A 16,418-nucleotide genomic window follows, 5' to 3' on the forward strand; every position below is an offset into this window, starting at 1 on the left:
GGTCTAAGCCTCCTTAAGGAGATCGGTAATTGTTGGACCAGCTTAAGTGTGGGTATACCAGTTTTGAGCCATAGGCAACCTCTAGCATGCTAAGTTAATGCCTCCGTCATCAAAACTGGATTTCTGCCCACCATTTGGTTGCTGGCCTAAGCCTCCTTAAGGAGATTGGAGGGAGGGAGGGGGGTAGTGGGTGCCATGTCTTCCCTTGTTTTCTAGATAAGGAAAGGCTAAACCCACCTGATGAGCCCTTTGGCAAGGGTGAAACCTTCTGATAATAATAATAATAATAATAATAATAATAATAATAATAATAATAATAATAATAATAATATAGTATAATAATAATAATAAACTATGATACCATAGTTATCAAAGTCATTAACAAATCCACAGATATATATGAGTATATAATATATATATATTATATATATAATATATATATATATATATATATATATATATATTATATACATATATATATATATATTTATATATATATATAATATATATATATATATATATAATATATATATCTATATATATTATATACATGTATGTATATATATATATATATAATATATATATATATATATATATATATATATATATACAGAGAGCTATATATATATATATATATATATATATATATATATATATATATATATATATATATATACTATATATATATATATATATACTATATTATATATATATATATATATATATATATATATATATATATATGTATCCAGAAAGCTCTCTACGGAGAGCTTTCTGGAATCTCTTCAATTCCCAGTTCAAAATAGGAATAGAACAGATTCCAGAAAGATGTCTATATATATAGATAGATAGATATACATAGACATCTTTCTAGAATCTGTTCTATTCCCATTTTGAACTGGGAATTGAAGTACCCGTAAGTATCTGAGGATTTAGTCTCTATTTCAAGACTCATGGTTCTATAATAATAATAATAATAATAATAATAATAATAATAATAATAATAATAATAATAACGTTAAAAAGAATGGCAGAATTAAGCGAGTTAATTACCATAGTTTTTTTCTTTTTTTCTTACAATTCACTTCTCAGGCTCAGCGATGTTTCTGAGTAACTGGCCAATATTCATATTGGGAATTTTCAAAAATTATAAATGCTGAAGGTAATCTCTTATTTTATTAGAACAGGATCTCAGATCCAGGTCAAGCAGGGGTCGTCGTCAGTGCCGGTACGACCCCTGCTTGACCTGGACCTGAGATCCTGTTCTAATAAAGTAAAAGATTACCTTCACCATTTATAATGAAAATTCCCAATACGAATATTGGCCAGTTACTCAGAAACATTGTTGTGCCTGAGAAGCGAATTGTAAGAAAAATAAGAAAAAACAATATATAAAATTAACTCGCTTAATTCTGCCATTCTTTTTAACAGTATTATTATTATTAATATTATTATTATTTTTTTTGCTCTATCACAGTCCTTCAATTCGACTGGGTGGTATTTATAGTGTGGGGTTCCGGGTTGCATCCTGCCTCCTTAGGAGTCCATCACTTTTCTTACTATGTGCGCCGTTTCTCGGGATCACACTCTTATGCATGAGTCCTGGAGCTACTTCAGCCTCTAGTTTTTCTAGATTCCTTTTAAGGGATCTTTGGATCGTGCCTAGTGCTCCTATGATTATGGGTACGATTTCCACTGGCATATCCCATATCCTTCTTATTTCTATTTTCAGATCTTGATACTTATCCATTTTTTCCCTCTCTTTCTCTTCAACTCTGGTTTCCCCATGTTATTGCGACATCAATGAGTGATATATATTATTATTATTATTATTATTATTATTATTATTATTATTATTATTATTATAGAACCACGATACTGAATGGAACGTAGTGAGAGACAAAAGAAAAAAAAAATTTTCCTCTGCTTTGTCACCAAAGACACCACTTTAAATATACACAAAATCCATTACCACCAGATCAGAATAAATATGTAATGCCACCAAGGATGAAAAACTGAATTGAAACCGAAGTAAATACCACCGTTACCAAGAGATGGCGTTAGAAGTTAAGTAATTTCACTATTACCAACAAATGGCTTTAGGAGTCTGTAATTTACATAAACCTTTAGAGTAAATGAAATTGGTTGTTTTTTACACACACACACACACACACACACACACACACACACATATATATATATATATATAATATATATATATATATATATATATATATATATATATAATTTGTATGCATGTACGTGTATATATATATATATATATATATATATATATATATATATATATATATATATATATATATATAATATGATGATATATTATAATAATTTATTATATATATCATACATACATACATACATATATATATATATATATATATATATATATATATATATATATATATAATATATATATATATATATATATATATATATATATATATATATATATATATGTACATTTACGCTTTTTCCTCGCCTCGCCTCTCCAGAAATTGAGTTTAATTTAGAAGCTCCATTTCTACTCTCCTTTACAGGGCCTTTACACACTCGTCAGTTGGATGAGCTTCCACGAAGAGGTCGTAACTTTGGCTAACTACTTTAGTAATAACTGTTTTACCCAAAGGGTCTTTCTTCTTCAGAGCCTTAAACAAGTTCTTAGATAAGAAAATGGAAATACCCACTGCTATCAATACTGTGCCGAAAAAGAAAATATTTGCACCTTCTCTTACTTGTGTAATAACTCTTTTAGGAAAAAGTGTCTAAATTTACTTCAGAGAGAATTGCCTACCTTAAATCTAAAATTCATTCCCAAAAATCCTTGCACCATCGGGTCCTTCTTCAAGCTCAAGGACAAAGTTAGTCCGTTGTTTACATCAAACGTTGTTTATAAGTATACTTGCCCCAGGTGTAACCAGGGGACTTACGTTGGATGTACCAAACGAATGCTAAGGGTACGCATAGACGCCCATAGGGGAGTTAGTTTTAGAACAGAAAGCAGATTGTCCAACCCAGAACAATCCAATATAAGAAACCATTCCAAATTATGCAAAACATCCATAGATAATAGGACAAACGCAGAAAAACAATGACCTAACCACCTTAAGAGTCCATAATGATAAAATTAAGTGTCCCATCATTAAACACCCAAACATCATCTACTCAACTGTTCATTGCTTAATCAATGGCCCTATTTGTCTTGTTGTTGCCTTATAGTAGGTGTGTGCCGTGTTTATTTTTATTATCATAATTTTGTTTAAACAGTTTCCTTTTAACTCCCGTCTGGGTAGGTCCTCCTTTTCGTGTCAATGGTATTTTTTATATGTTTTTTATATATTTTTAAATGAGTTAATATTTTAAATAAGAGAATACTGAAGTGATTTTAGTTATATTATAAATGTTTTTATAATTAATTCTTAAGAATCAACTCACTGTATTTCAGCCTTGAAGATGCAACAACGTAGTTGTGAAACGTCGGACTTAGCAATAAAGCTTCAATTATGTCGAATGCCTTTCTCTGGACGCCTACAAGTATATATATATATATATATATATATATATATATATATATATATATATATATATATATATTCGGACATTTGGTTTTATTCCTTTTGAGAAGAATAATTTGTGAAGTACATCTTGGTTCAAATACGATATGCAAGCTCTTATATACACTCATACTTGTATCATATATATATATATATATATATATATATATATATATATATATATATATATATATATATATATATATATATATATATATATATGATACAAGTATGTGTGTATGTATATAAGAGCTTGCATATCGTATTTGAATCAAGATGTACTTCACAAATTATTCTTCTCAAAAGGAATAAACCCAATATCCCACAGCGAAACCTCCCAAACATAAAAGAATACAAATAAAACATAATAAATTAAACACAAAAAACGAAGCCACATCTCATCCAGGAACTCATCACAATATCCTATACGTGAAGCTTAAGGATATCCGAACGACTACAATAGCATAGCAGCCGCCAATCCTAACAAGACATCCTAGGCTCCTGTGAAGGTCCAAAGGCTCCCACGGGAATCTTCAAGAATCCTTCTTGTCTCTTATTTACTGGAAAAGGTTTCAACGCTCAAGCAAAGGTTTCACGTCAGTCCCTGTGATATTCCCGCAGCAGGAGTAAACAATGCGTCCTGAAGGGCTTACGTCTATTTAAAAGTCAAGATCTCCATATATAAGGTAGAACACCCTGGTGACTATCCCCTCTTTCTGTCCCTCTTGTATCCACTGATGACCAACAGCTTTCAAATCTTGCTCTGACTCTACCTCCAACAACATCATTATGGCTGTCGTCTTTATCAAAGACTGACAGGAAATTCTCTCACGCCATGGAGCCTAAGACTGGATTAAAACTTCACTCGCGGGGAGAGAGAGAGAGAGAGAGAGAGAATTTACTTAAAAGTTAATGAACAACATTGCTTCCAACTCCTTATTAAGGATACTCGACCAGACAACTTTTCCTTTTAATATAGGAAAAACAACGACAATAAAACAACAATAGCATTAACAGCCGCATAAAATCGCTAGGCCGCTGCTCTACCAGGACAGACCACCATGGCAATAAACTCCTCACGAGAGAACTAGACCTGTTTCTGCAAATATTCATTATAATTTAGATGACATTTTTTCTTATGATATTACTAAAAAAAAAAAAAACAAAAAAAAAAAATAAAAAAAAAAAAAAAAAAAAAAAAAAAAAGTTTCTTTGGCGCAATCGAGTTTTCTGTCCAGTGTATAATGCTGTGTGAAACTCTCAGCCGAAGCCCATGAAACTTTCAGCCATAGCCCAGTGGCGTGCAGTGTTTTTGGCACCTGTAGCGGTGCCAAACGCACGATCATGGCTAACTTTAATTTAAAATAAAATTTTAATAACACCCTTAGGCTAGAGGGTTGCAATTTGGTATGTTTGATGACTGGAGGGCGGATGATCAACACACCAATTTGCAGCCCTCTATCCTCTGAGGGCGGACTGAAAAGTGTGGACAGAAAAAAGTGCGGAGGAGAGACAAACCATCTCGATAGTTTTCTTTGACAGAAAACTAAAAGGACAGACAGACAGACGTCAATACGCAATAACCAATATCCTTGGCGCAACGCGGCGCCCTGGGAACTATACTCGGTTTATTTTCCATTTGTCCACCCGCCTGTGGTGTTTGCATATGGTAACACTGCATCCCGGGCTTCAGATAGTTACATTCAGCTTACATTCAACAATAATAACAATATCCTATTTCGAATATTAACGGTGTAATTCGCATACAGTAAATTATTAAAAACACTTTTTCAGTTGCAAATGTACACCCAGATATCCTTTTATTTACCTAGAACTTACACATAGCATAACTATCTAAAGCCAGGGACGTAGTATTACCATATGCAAACACCACAGGCGGGTGGACAGATGGAAAAAAAACAGAGTATAGTTTCACACGCAGACACCAAGATTTGCTATGGGCTATGTACGTATTATTATTATTATTATTATTATTATTATTATATGAATGAACTTATCAGGAACAGCTGAAATTATAGGCCTGCATGTATTTATAAACTTCAGTGCCAGGGAGAGTCTCGAAAAATAGTCTCCTTTTTAGTAGCTGTTAAAGATAATTATAAACTAAGCGGGATTTCAAGAGATAGTTATCAGTTCCCAGTGACTTCTCTCTTACCTAACTTTTTTTTGTAATTTTAACTGACCAGGTTAAATGTGACTGACCAGTAAGCTTTGAATATAGCTAAACACCCCCCCCCTCCTCCCCCTCCTCCTCCTCCTCCTCCTCTCCTCCTCCTCCTCCTCCTCCCCACAAATGCTCTAAAGACGAATCCCCGAGGGAGGCGTCCTTTGCTCTCTTGTAAACGTGGCGAGAACTGCTCCAACTTCTTAAGAGGAATTATTCCGTCCAAAGTCTTCATGAAGAAATTGATTCCCTTGTCTCTGTAAAGCTTATAAATTTCGCTCCCTCTTTTTTTTCTTTGTGACTTAAGTACATGTGTGTTTATCTATCGTTAATATAGATACAAACACTCGGGGGACATTTGCAGAATTAAACATTTTCTTGACATCCATTCCCATTCCTTTCTTCGGTCTTGTTTTATATACTGTATAATGTACAGTTTCTTCGTCACAAACTAATTTATCCGCATTTGTTACCCCTCCGGAAATTTAGGTAAGAAAACAAAAGACGTCCTTATATTGTCCGACTACTGCAACTCAATTTTTGTATTTTCTTATTTTCTGAATATTTCTGGTATCTTTCTGTAGTCATACAATATTTTTGATAACATTTGTGCATGAAAGTAAGGGATTGTTTTTAATGATGTTTTCAAAGCATCTTTTGAAATAGATTTAGAATCAGATGGTCACGTGAGCTTTAACAGAAACGCTTGTAGAGTTTGTGATCGTCACAAACGCCTCTTCTCGAATTCTTCTTCACACTTTTTGGATACGCTTGCCACTACAAAGCCCGAGATCCAAATGCAAGAATAGGAAGAAATCTTGGCGTCCGTAGCGGGATTCGAACCTCCATCCGTAATATCAGAACGAGAATGTGTTACCGACTGACCACAGTTAGTCTGATGGCCTTACCCTGCCCAGACCCGAGTCAACCGATGAAAGCGAAAGATGAGAAGCAAAATAAAGCGACGAAGGCTAATGATGTCCCGTTGTTGGGTCAATAGAAGAAAGTGGGGGATATTTGAAAGGGCAAAAAACGGAAATCCTGATAAAACGTCAAGACAGAGCAAAACATGGACGAAACAAAAGACGACCAGGAAGAAACATGTCCTTTTAGATATGCTCTCTACACCAGCTCAATGGTCTGGTCTATACAACGATCCACAACGTTCTTCCCAGCCTCCTGGATTAGAAATGGCTGAAGACAAAAAGGAAGAAAGATTTGTTGCTGGAAAGAAGCATGTGTTTGTGTGTGTTGACAGAGAGAGAATAATGTTTTCCATTGGCTGTTGTCAGGCGGTGAAGTTTTTAAGGATTCCCGGGACAGGGCCATTTTTGGACCAGGTTTCATGTCTTCATCTCCCTTTGGAGATTGTGAGAAGGACGTCGCCTGTTAGTTTTATCCTCCAGTGGGAGTCTTCGTTAGTTTTCGTCAGATGCTGTGACACAACTGGATGGAAAGTATTATGAAAAAATCAAGTCTTAAACAGGAGAATATTTGGTTCTGTAACACGTATGAAGGTGCAAATGAGTCCACAGTTTATAATGGTGGAAGTTCTCAAAATATACTAAAAAAAATATTTCGTTTTCTGAATGACCTTGTAGGTGCCAACGCTTGGCCTTTGACCGAAATGTTATATTCGAATTCATAGTTCCGTTGTTGGGATGTTTTTATAGAATCGTTTAACTGTGAACATTTCTCCAGAGGGAAAGCACTCCTTGGTTGGTCTTGTGGGGAGGAGCATTCTGCTGATTCAATTGAAGAGGCGGTTTTTTGCAACGAGATAAATCAATCTATTCGTTTCCTTTCCTTGAATAGTTTATTTTCGACATTGCAGCTTTTACAAAAGATAACTTGTTTATTTTAATGAAAATAAGGAGAAAAGCCGCTAGAAATGAAAGTATCCTCATTTGGAATCCCATTTTCTTTCAGAACTTGAGTATAGGTCAATATTTGATTGAGTCCATAGCGCAAGAAATTCCAGGCATTTTTCTCTCTCGTGACCAGACCCACAAGAGCTGTAGAACTTCTTTATTTCAGTTTTGTATCGATTCTGAATAGACGAATATCCAAAGCTTCCTCTTTTGTTTGCGTGACTGACAACTGTCATTAGTTTCGATGTTTGCGTTTTATTTTACGCGCTAGCGCTGGTTTTTCATTCGAATTCTGTCATTTACGTAAACTGGATACACAGACCTAACCTATTTTAGTATCAATACACCTTGTTTCTTTAATGTTTTATCTTTCCATCTGGATCAGTTCTGGGTGTGATTTAAACTCTTCTGAAAAGACGGCACACTAACCATCCCGAGAGAGAGAGTTTCTATCCCTTATGCTTGGCTGGTCCCCGAGTCTTAGAAGAATCGAAACAAACAACAAACAGGGACCGTTTTCTCCTTCTCATTGTTTGTGTTCCACCTGCTCGATGTTTCTTAAGCTTTCCTTCTTTTTTTTCCGGGAGATCGAAGCTAGATACCCTTCTGCTATGCTCTCTCTCTCACTCTCTCTCTCTCTCCCTTTCTCGATTCCTACAAGTTGTCTTTACTTTTGCCATCACATCTCTACTCCGTGTTGTATCATTGTTGATAAACAGAAGACATTTGAAAGGTACGTCCACGCCTCAATAAAACATGGCATATACACTTTTCCAACTTATCACATACATATCACAGCCACATTGAATACAAGTCGACGACCGTACGTAGAGCACGAAATTTCGGCTAATGATGGAATATCGAAAGAAGCCCTGGTTCGAACTTCCAGTCAGTTGTTGACTTGTGTTCAGCCTGTTTGCGAAGTGTAGGCAATGAGACACTGACGTGTTTATGACATGTTTTACTGTGGTGTGGACGCTCCCTAAGACTGCAGCAGAGATGGAACACAGAAACTGTATTGGCTCAACAGAACATAACTTTCAAGTTGATAGGAAAACCATTTTGCAATAAAGCTGAGCTTGGGTGGTTAGACTTAGTTAACACTTGACCACACTTATGGCAAATTTTTAACACACTTTCAGGCCACATTTTGACTACACAGTTACATATTTATGGACTACTTTTGGGAAACAATTTAGCACATTTGCATATGGACCACTTTGGGCAACACTTTTCCACACTTAATTAAGGATCACTTTGCGAAACACTTAACCCACTTATGGGCCACTTTTAGGCTACGTTTTACCACACTTAAGGGCCAATTTTGGACAACTCTTCACAAAACCTACAAGCCAATTTTAGGTAACACTATACCCCAATTCTGGGTCACTTTTGGACACGAGCTCTTTCAGGCATAAGACCGCAATGAGGCTGTGTTATACCCAAGACTCTCTTCTCATCGGGACCTTTGTAAGGGCCTCTCAACTGAAGGTGTCCTTCTTCCATATCAAGTATACCTGCTTTGCCAGCCATGTAAGTTTATCATCCTCACTTGACCAAGCAAGTTGTTGGCCTCAACAAGAGAAGTGAGTAATTATCATACTGGGACGTAAAGCAAATAAATAAAAAAATGAAACATAATGAAGCTCTGTTGGGCTAATGTGATGAGCAAATTTGATCGTCATGTATTTTTATTTCAATTTCCATTCCATTGTCGTTTTGCCTCATTGGACGAGTAATCCTTGGTAATGGATCATTTGCCGTTAATCGTTGAATCTCTCTCTCTGTCTCTCTCGACAATATTTTAGTTAGCCCCGTCATTATTTGTAACTTATACGATTGCGTGTTACATGACGGACTGAGGCCAATTTCCATAGAACAAATATCTGGATGCAAATTAGACGCTGGACGTTCATGTGCATAATTGGGTTCTCCAGTGTGCATATTTATTGTGCATTGTTTATATTTTCGTGATTGACGTGACTGTAGCTATGGTTGAATAATTCCATCTTTTATTTCTCTAATAAAACAATTAATTGATAACAAGAACCATCCATTTTTTCGAATTGTACAGTTGATTTGTGGGGAGGTAGGTTCTGATAGGCCTATATAAAAGGTTCTTTTGGGCATGTGGTTTTTCTACAGTAGGAGGCTCTTGTGTTTGAATGGAGGTGAAATGTGTGGGAACCTCGATCTGCATAAAGTGGGAACTCTTCTCTTAAAAAACAAATAGGCTCTTAATATTCCAGAAGTGGGGAACTCAGTCTATTGGCAACTTCTGGGAACAAAATGGGAACGTAGTCTTTGGAATCAAATTAGGAAATAGGAATTTATCTCTAGGAACACATTGGGAACTCAGTCTATCGAGTTTGATTGGAGTTCAATATTCTTGAAACACATTAGGAAATCTGTAATAAGTCAGTGAAAATTAAACCTTGTGGGAAAACAGTGGGAACTCAGTTTTGGAATCAAGTGGGAATTCAACCATCGGGGAATACATTAGGAAAAGTCTTTGCAATCAAATGGAAAGTCTTCCTTCCTGGAATAAAATGGGAATCCAGTCTTTTGGAACAGTTGGGATTCAATCTTCTGGGAACAGAGTGGGAACCCATTCTTGCGATAGATAAATGGCAACCCAGTCTCGTAGCCAAGGTTTATGAACGTGTTCTCGTGGGGACAAACGGAAACTAAGCATAAATAACGGTTGGAAACTCAGTGTTTTGGAGTGTATGGGAACTCAGTCTCTTGGACAAAGCGGGAACTTGTAGTTGTCTGAGGGTAAAATGTGTAGAAAATTTCGTTCAAAGAGAAGTGCCGACGTGAGTAGTGACGGAAAAACTGAAAGCAATGTTATGATAACACTTGGAATGTTGAATAATAACCTGACCCTTATCAAGTGTATGAAGTGACTGTTTACATAGTAAGATAACAATGTATAGAGTGAAGGACAACATTGTATTATGAATAACATATCATTATATAGTGAATGAAAGCCATGTATACAGTGAAAAAGGTAACTAACACTTTACATAGTGAATAACGTAGGTGCATTTAACCACAAGGCCTCAAATCAGTGGCAGACAACGGCACTGTCTCTCGTCCGAAAGTGGGCGCGAATTCCTATTTGCTGACTTACCAGCCTTCACCCCCTACCATTCCCCCCGTCCCGTTCCCATAGCTGTAGGCACCCCTCCTCTTCCCCTTACCTCCCCCCCCCCCTCCCCACCCATCCCTCAGGCAGTTGTCTATCATCACCTCCACTCATAAAATGCAAATGCACTGGAGGCCATTCGAGCAATGGAATGAGTTCCAACAATGCCAGCGACACATGACACATGATCCCTGTGACGCTCTGTCTGTTTGTTTGTCTGTCTGTCTGACGATGGACCTGATTGTAGAATTTCGTCGAGGGAGATATTTACAGACGAATATTTGATCCTTAAGAAAAAAAAAGTCACGAGTCTCACGACTGAGTTTTTCAGTACTTAAAGAGGTGGTATTGGGAATTATTCTCTCTCTCTCTCTCTCTCTCTCTCTCTCTCTCTCTCTCTCTCTCTCTCTCTCTCCCCGCAATTTCAGGCCGTGATTCAGTACAGTCGATTGAACAACTTGTTTGTCCAGTGTCACGTTTTCCATCAATACCTAAAATGTGTTTATTTATTTATTTATTTTTCTTTTGCCACTGTGTCTGTATGAGATCATTTACCTTTATTTCCTTTGTATGGTTATTGATTTGTAGCTATTTTACAATTATGTTTTCCAAAATACACACACTATATTTTTACTGTAGTTTACAAAAGTGAAATATTAGAATAGATTAGAAATGTCTACTTACTCAAAGTACTATAGTCCTGTTATGGTCAGTCTTACTCAAAGCTTAGATCTTGTCTTTTAATTTGCTGCCGAGTCAGATTTTCTGAAATGTCACTTGCTAATTATTTTTAAGAGTTTAGAAAAATCTCCACTTCCTAAACAAATCCTGGTAAAGTTCTGAGATAAGGCTGCATTAAATTCGTTTATATAATAATTTTAAGAAGAGTTTAGAACAATGTTGAAATTTATGGCTCTTTAACTCCAGAAATTCTCCTCACATCGTAGGCTCAACTTAGACAAATGTTGACAGTTACGTAATACGGTTTGTAAAACATGTTTCTTTAAGTGAGGAAACTGAAGCTGTTTCTCCTTCCCTCTTTGTTCCTCCTCCTCCTCCTCCTCCTGTTTCTCTACTCATTATCAAAGAGGGAAGACGTCAAAATTAGCATGGCAAATGTCTTCTTCTTCTTGTGTCACCTCATTTATATGAGAACCAGCCTCCCTTTCTCTATTGAACAGTTGAAGTCTCCTATTTTCCGTGCATGAAGATGAAAGGTAAATGTCCGCGTAGCAGGGTGGTGCCATCATTCCTTTTACTGTACCTCCGTTTATATTCTCTTATTGCATCTTGCTTTCCACCCTCTCCTAACAATCGTTTCATAGTGCAGTTGCGAGGCCTTCCTCCTGTTACACCTTTCAAACATTTTCATTCTCAATTTCTCTTCCAGCAATGAATGACCTCATAGGTCCCAGCACTTGGCCTTGGGCCTAAATTTTGCATTGCATCCTATGTGGTCCGTAAATTAAAAAACAAAAAAACAGGCCTCTCTGAAAACAGACGTGTTTGTTTCACAGCTTGTCCTGTCCTGGCAAAGAGGTTTCATATTCGCTCATGACTTACTGAGTGTTGGGTGCCTTGACTTCTTATTTAGAATCTTCTGTAGTTAGGAAGAAGCATGTTTTCATTTATGGTCATCCATTGCGACTGTTTTTATTTCCTTCGTTTGTTTCCCGTCAGTGCAAAACGCAGACTGCAACTGTCTTTATTTAGATCCCAAACGAAGTCCCAATTCCTGTAACCCCAAAAGCGGAAAGCAAGCAGAGTAACCAAACAAGCACACAGCTCCTTTCCTTCTCTCTCTCTCCCCATCGGGCAGATCCTCCAAAGAGTTGACCAATAGAAGTATCTTGTGCTTGATGAAAGCAGGATCTCATTGGGAGCACCGAATGAGTCTTCATCAAGGCTGGGCAGTGTTTGGATATGTCCCCACTTGATTTCAATACATTTGCATAGAGATGAGAAGCTGCCACTGACTGATAAGCGATTTGTTTGGATGAGATACGATTTTTTTTTTTTTATAATTACCTGATTCAGTTGGTTTACTCTCTCTCTCTCTCTCTCTCTCTCTCTCTCTCTCTCTCTCTTATATCTTGGTAGCTATTTAACAAGGATGTTTATTAGATGGAGAGAGAGAGTTATAATTATTAATAATTTTGTATTGAAATGGAAGTATACATGTTTATTAAAAGAAGCCTTATAGTTATAGTTGGGAAAAATAGTGTTTATCCCAATAAAGTTCATTGTTGAATGAGATATTGTTTCAAGGGGCAATGAGACACTTTACATGAACCTTATAACTTGAATGAAGAATTCCCATGTCTGCACCTTTCCCTCTTGTCTGGTAGTGTTGATATTTTATTGACAGTAGTTAGATATTTGTATTCTGGACTAGAAGTGTCAATGTAGCCTTCCTTCCTTCACTTGCTACATTGGCCCTCAGGCCTCATTGTGACTTGTTACTCTCAGACCACTAAACCATTGAAGTCAATTTTGAAAGTGACACATTCCAGGATGTGACGGAGTATGAAATGAAAGGTGTTTGATGATTCAAAATTGATCATTATAGTAATTTCTCAAGTGTTGGCGGCCTTAGTTCAGCAATACTTGCAAATGTGGACTAAAATGATGATATTTGTTTTTGTTTCAGGTGAGTGACGAGTAGTAGGAGAACGTCTCCGCTAAGGGTAAGGAAATATTGTGATTCATTCCTGATCATATTGACGACAGTTCTCCGAAAAATGAAAACAGATGATATTTTGGAAGCTTTCCAGTTGTTCTTGAATTCATTTATGTACATCTCTGGATAGATAGAAGTTCAGTGTGAATGACTGAAATGGAGAGTTCACTCTCGACATGGTTCGGAAGTCACGTAAAGCCGTTGGTCCCATTGCTGAATAACCACTGGTTCCATGAAACGTAAAAACACCATACAAACAAACAAACAAATATTATACATAGGGTAAGACGTTAGGTGCTAAATATAGGTTTGCTATTTGAACAGGAGAGAACCTTAATTAACACTTGAAGTGGCGTCTGTTATCACAGTTGAAACTTTCAAGACGATAGAAGTTAGGCTGCGTCCACGCTACAGTCAAACGTCATCAACAAGTCGCCAACTTATCAGACTGGTCAGCAGTTTATCACATGCATATCACCATAAGGTCAGCAACTTATGGCATACACATTTCAAACAGCAACCGTCATTGGACGACGACACTGTTTGTGACGTCGTGTGTGATGAGTTTCCGACATATGTTAAAGCGCAAAAACGTAAGAAAGAGGTAATTTTTACAGAAGTGTCTTCATTAAATAGGGATTTAAGGAATAATCTTTCTTTTTTGGACTACAATTGCCTGTCTTCTATTTTGGATTCCAATGTTGATAAGAAATTGACAGATGTTAGGCTTACACACAGCAGAAAGTTGAGAAATCTTGGTGTTGACGTTAGTAAGAAAGTAGATAGCAGTAAAGTAATTTTTAATCTTTCTAACAGAAATTTAACAAAAGAGGAAAAGGATGTTCTTTCTCTTGGTCTTGAGTTTGCCTTGACTCCCATGAAATTCAATTTCTTCAAGTATTTTTTAAGTTTTGAAAAACTATGTTCAACTTTAAGGAACAGTGACATTTTGTGTAGTGAAACCCTTTTTATTTCAATTTTTAACAAAATTTCAGTAATTGCAAATGAGACTTTTAAAAACTTTAATCGTAGAAAGGAGGGTGACAATCAGTTAAATAAAGACAGATCAAATATTTTACGTAATCTTAAGGACGTGATAGTATTGTTATTACAAAGCCAGATAAAGGCAGGGTGTTGTATTGATGAATAGGTCTGATTATTTAGATAAAATGAATGAAATACTCTCTGATAATACAAAATTTAGGATGTTTGAATGTAGATATTGCGGGTCACATTTTGAAATTAGAAGACAAATTAAATAGGATGTTAAGAAGTTGAGAGATAAGATTGGGGAAGTTACAAATAGTAATTTTATATGCTTCAGGGTCAAAACCCGGTTATAGGTATGGTCTACCTAAGGTTCATAAAATAGGAAACCCGTTGAGACCTATTATATCCTCAATTGGCACTTTTAAGCTATTACTTTATCAAAGTTTCTGGTTCCAGTTTTTAAAAATTTTAAAAACCTCTAACTTTTAGTGAGTTTAATGTCCCAAATTCTTCCAAGTTTGTCAAAGAATTGTGTTCTTTCGATTTTTAACCAAGATGTTGTAATGGCTAGTTTGATGTAACCTCTCTTTTCACAAATATCCCATTAAAAGAAACAACTGACATTATTCTTAATTAAGTATGTGAAAACCACCACTGACTTTTGGACTTAGTAAAATAGATTTGCGAAAAGTTATTACAATTAGCTACAACTGATGGCATTGTACTTTTGATGGTAAATTATATAATCAAATAGATGGAGTTGCTATGGGAAATTCCCTTGGACCTGTATATGCAGATTGTTTCATGGGTTATTGTGAAAAGATTTGGGATGTCTGAATGCCCTGTTTGCTTTTAAACCCTTGTATTATCGTAGGTACGTGGATGACACTTTCCTTGTGTTTAGGGAAACGTTCACACGTGGATTTATTTTTGAATATTTAATTCTCGTCATCCTAATATTCTTTTTACTTGTGAGACAGAACAGGATAATATGTTTGTCATTTTTAGATGTTCAGGTACACAGAAATAGAGGTAAATTTGAGACTTCCGTTTATAGGAAAAGTACTTTTACTGGCTTGGATTGAATTATCTTAGTTTTTCACCAAAGTTGTTTAAATTTAAACTTAATTCAATACGTACTATGATAAATAGAGCTTACAATGTCTGTTGTGATTTTAATTTATTTCATCAAAAACATGGTCTTCCACCAGAATTATTTTTTCCGAAAATTCTTATCCCGTATTTGTCTTTTACAAAGTTCTGAAAAAATTTTCTACATGAGAAATTTTGTCCCAGACCGGCGTACAGTACTGCTAGTAAAGATGTAAAGTATATTAAATTGCCTTTCCTTGGTCATAGTAGCTACTTGGTACGAAAAAAAAAGTTACAAGAATACTTAAGCATAGTTTTTCCTCAAGTTAGTTTCAAATTTGTTTTTACTAACCCTTTTTACTGTAGGATCACTTTTGAGGGAGAAGCCTGTTCTTACCTGTGGACTAAGCTTAATTCGGAGTGTCGTTTACTTGTTTACCTGTTCGCAGTGTGGTCTGCGATACGTGGGATCCAGTTACCCGCTGGCTTAGACACAGAATTTTGGAACACAGAGGTCTTTCCGTTAGAACTAGGTTTCCTCTTGCCTAAACCACCTACCATTTTCTTCCATAAGGGATCACAGTTTAGCACAGGACCATCCTTTCACTCACTAGACTTTAGAGTACTGTCTTTTTGCTCAAATAGGACTGGACCTTTTAATTTCAGAGTCGCTGTTTTTATTAAGAAAATGAAACCGGAATTGAACAACAAACTCGTCCGGTATTCAAACTAGCTATCATATAGTTTCATAGTATGTATACACAAAGTGGGTCGTTAGCCATTTTATTTTTCAGTGTAGTTTGTTTACCTTTCATTTTATTTTAATTTTATTTCGGTGTTTTTGTATGATTTGCACTTTGTATTGTTTTTTTCGTCA

General features: G+C 35.9%; 1 protein-coding gene across 2 annotated transcripts in view; it reads right to left on the reverse strand.

Moving 5' to 3' along the window:
* Positions 1-16,418, reverse strand: part of LOC135204693 (zinc finger protein OZF-like) — a 553,364-nt gene that overhangs the window by 148,831 nt on the left and 388,115 nt on the right. The gene's annotated exons all lie outside the window — the stretch shown is intronic.

This window comes from Macrobrachium nipponense, chromosome 47, assembly GCF_015104395.2.
Source record: "Macrobrachium nipponense isolate FS-2020 chromosome 47, ASM1510439v2, whole genome shotgun sequence".
NCBI classification, from domain to species: Eukaryota; Metazoa; Arthropoda; class Malacostraca; order Decapoda; family Palaemonidae; genus Macrobrachium; species Macrobrachium nipponense.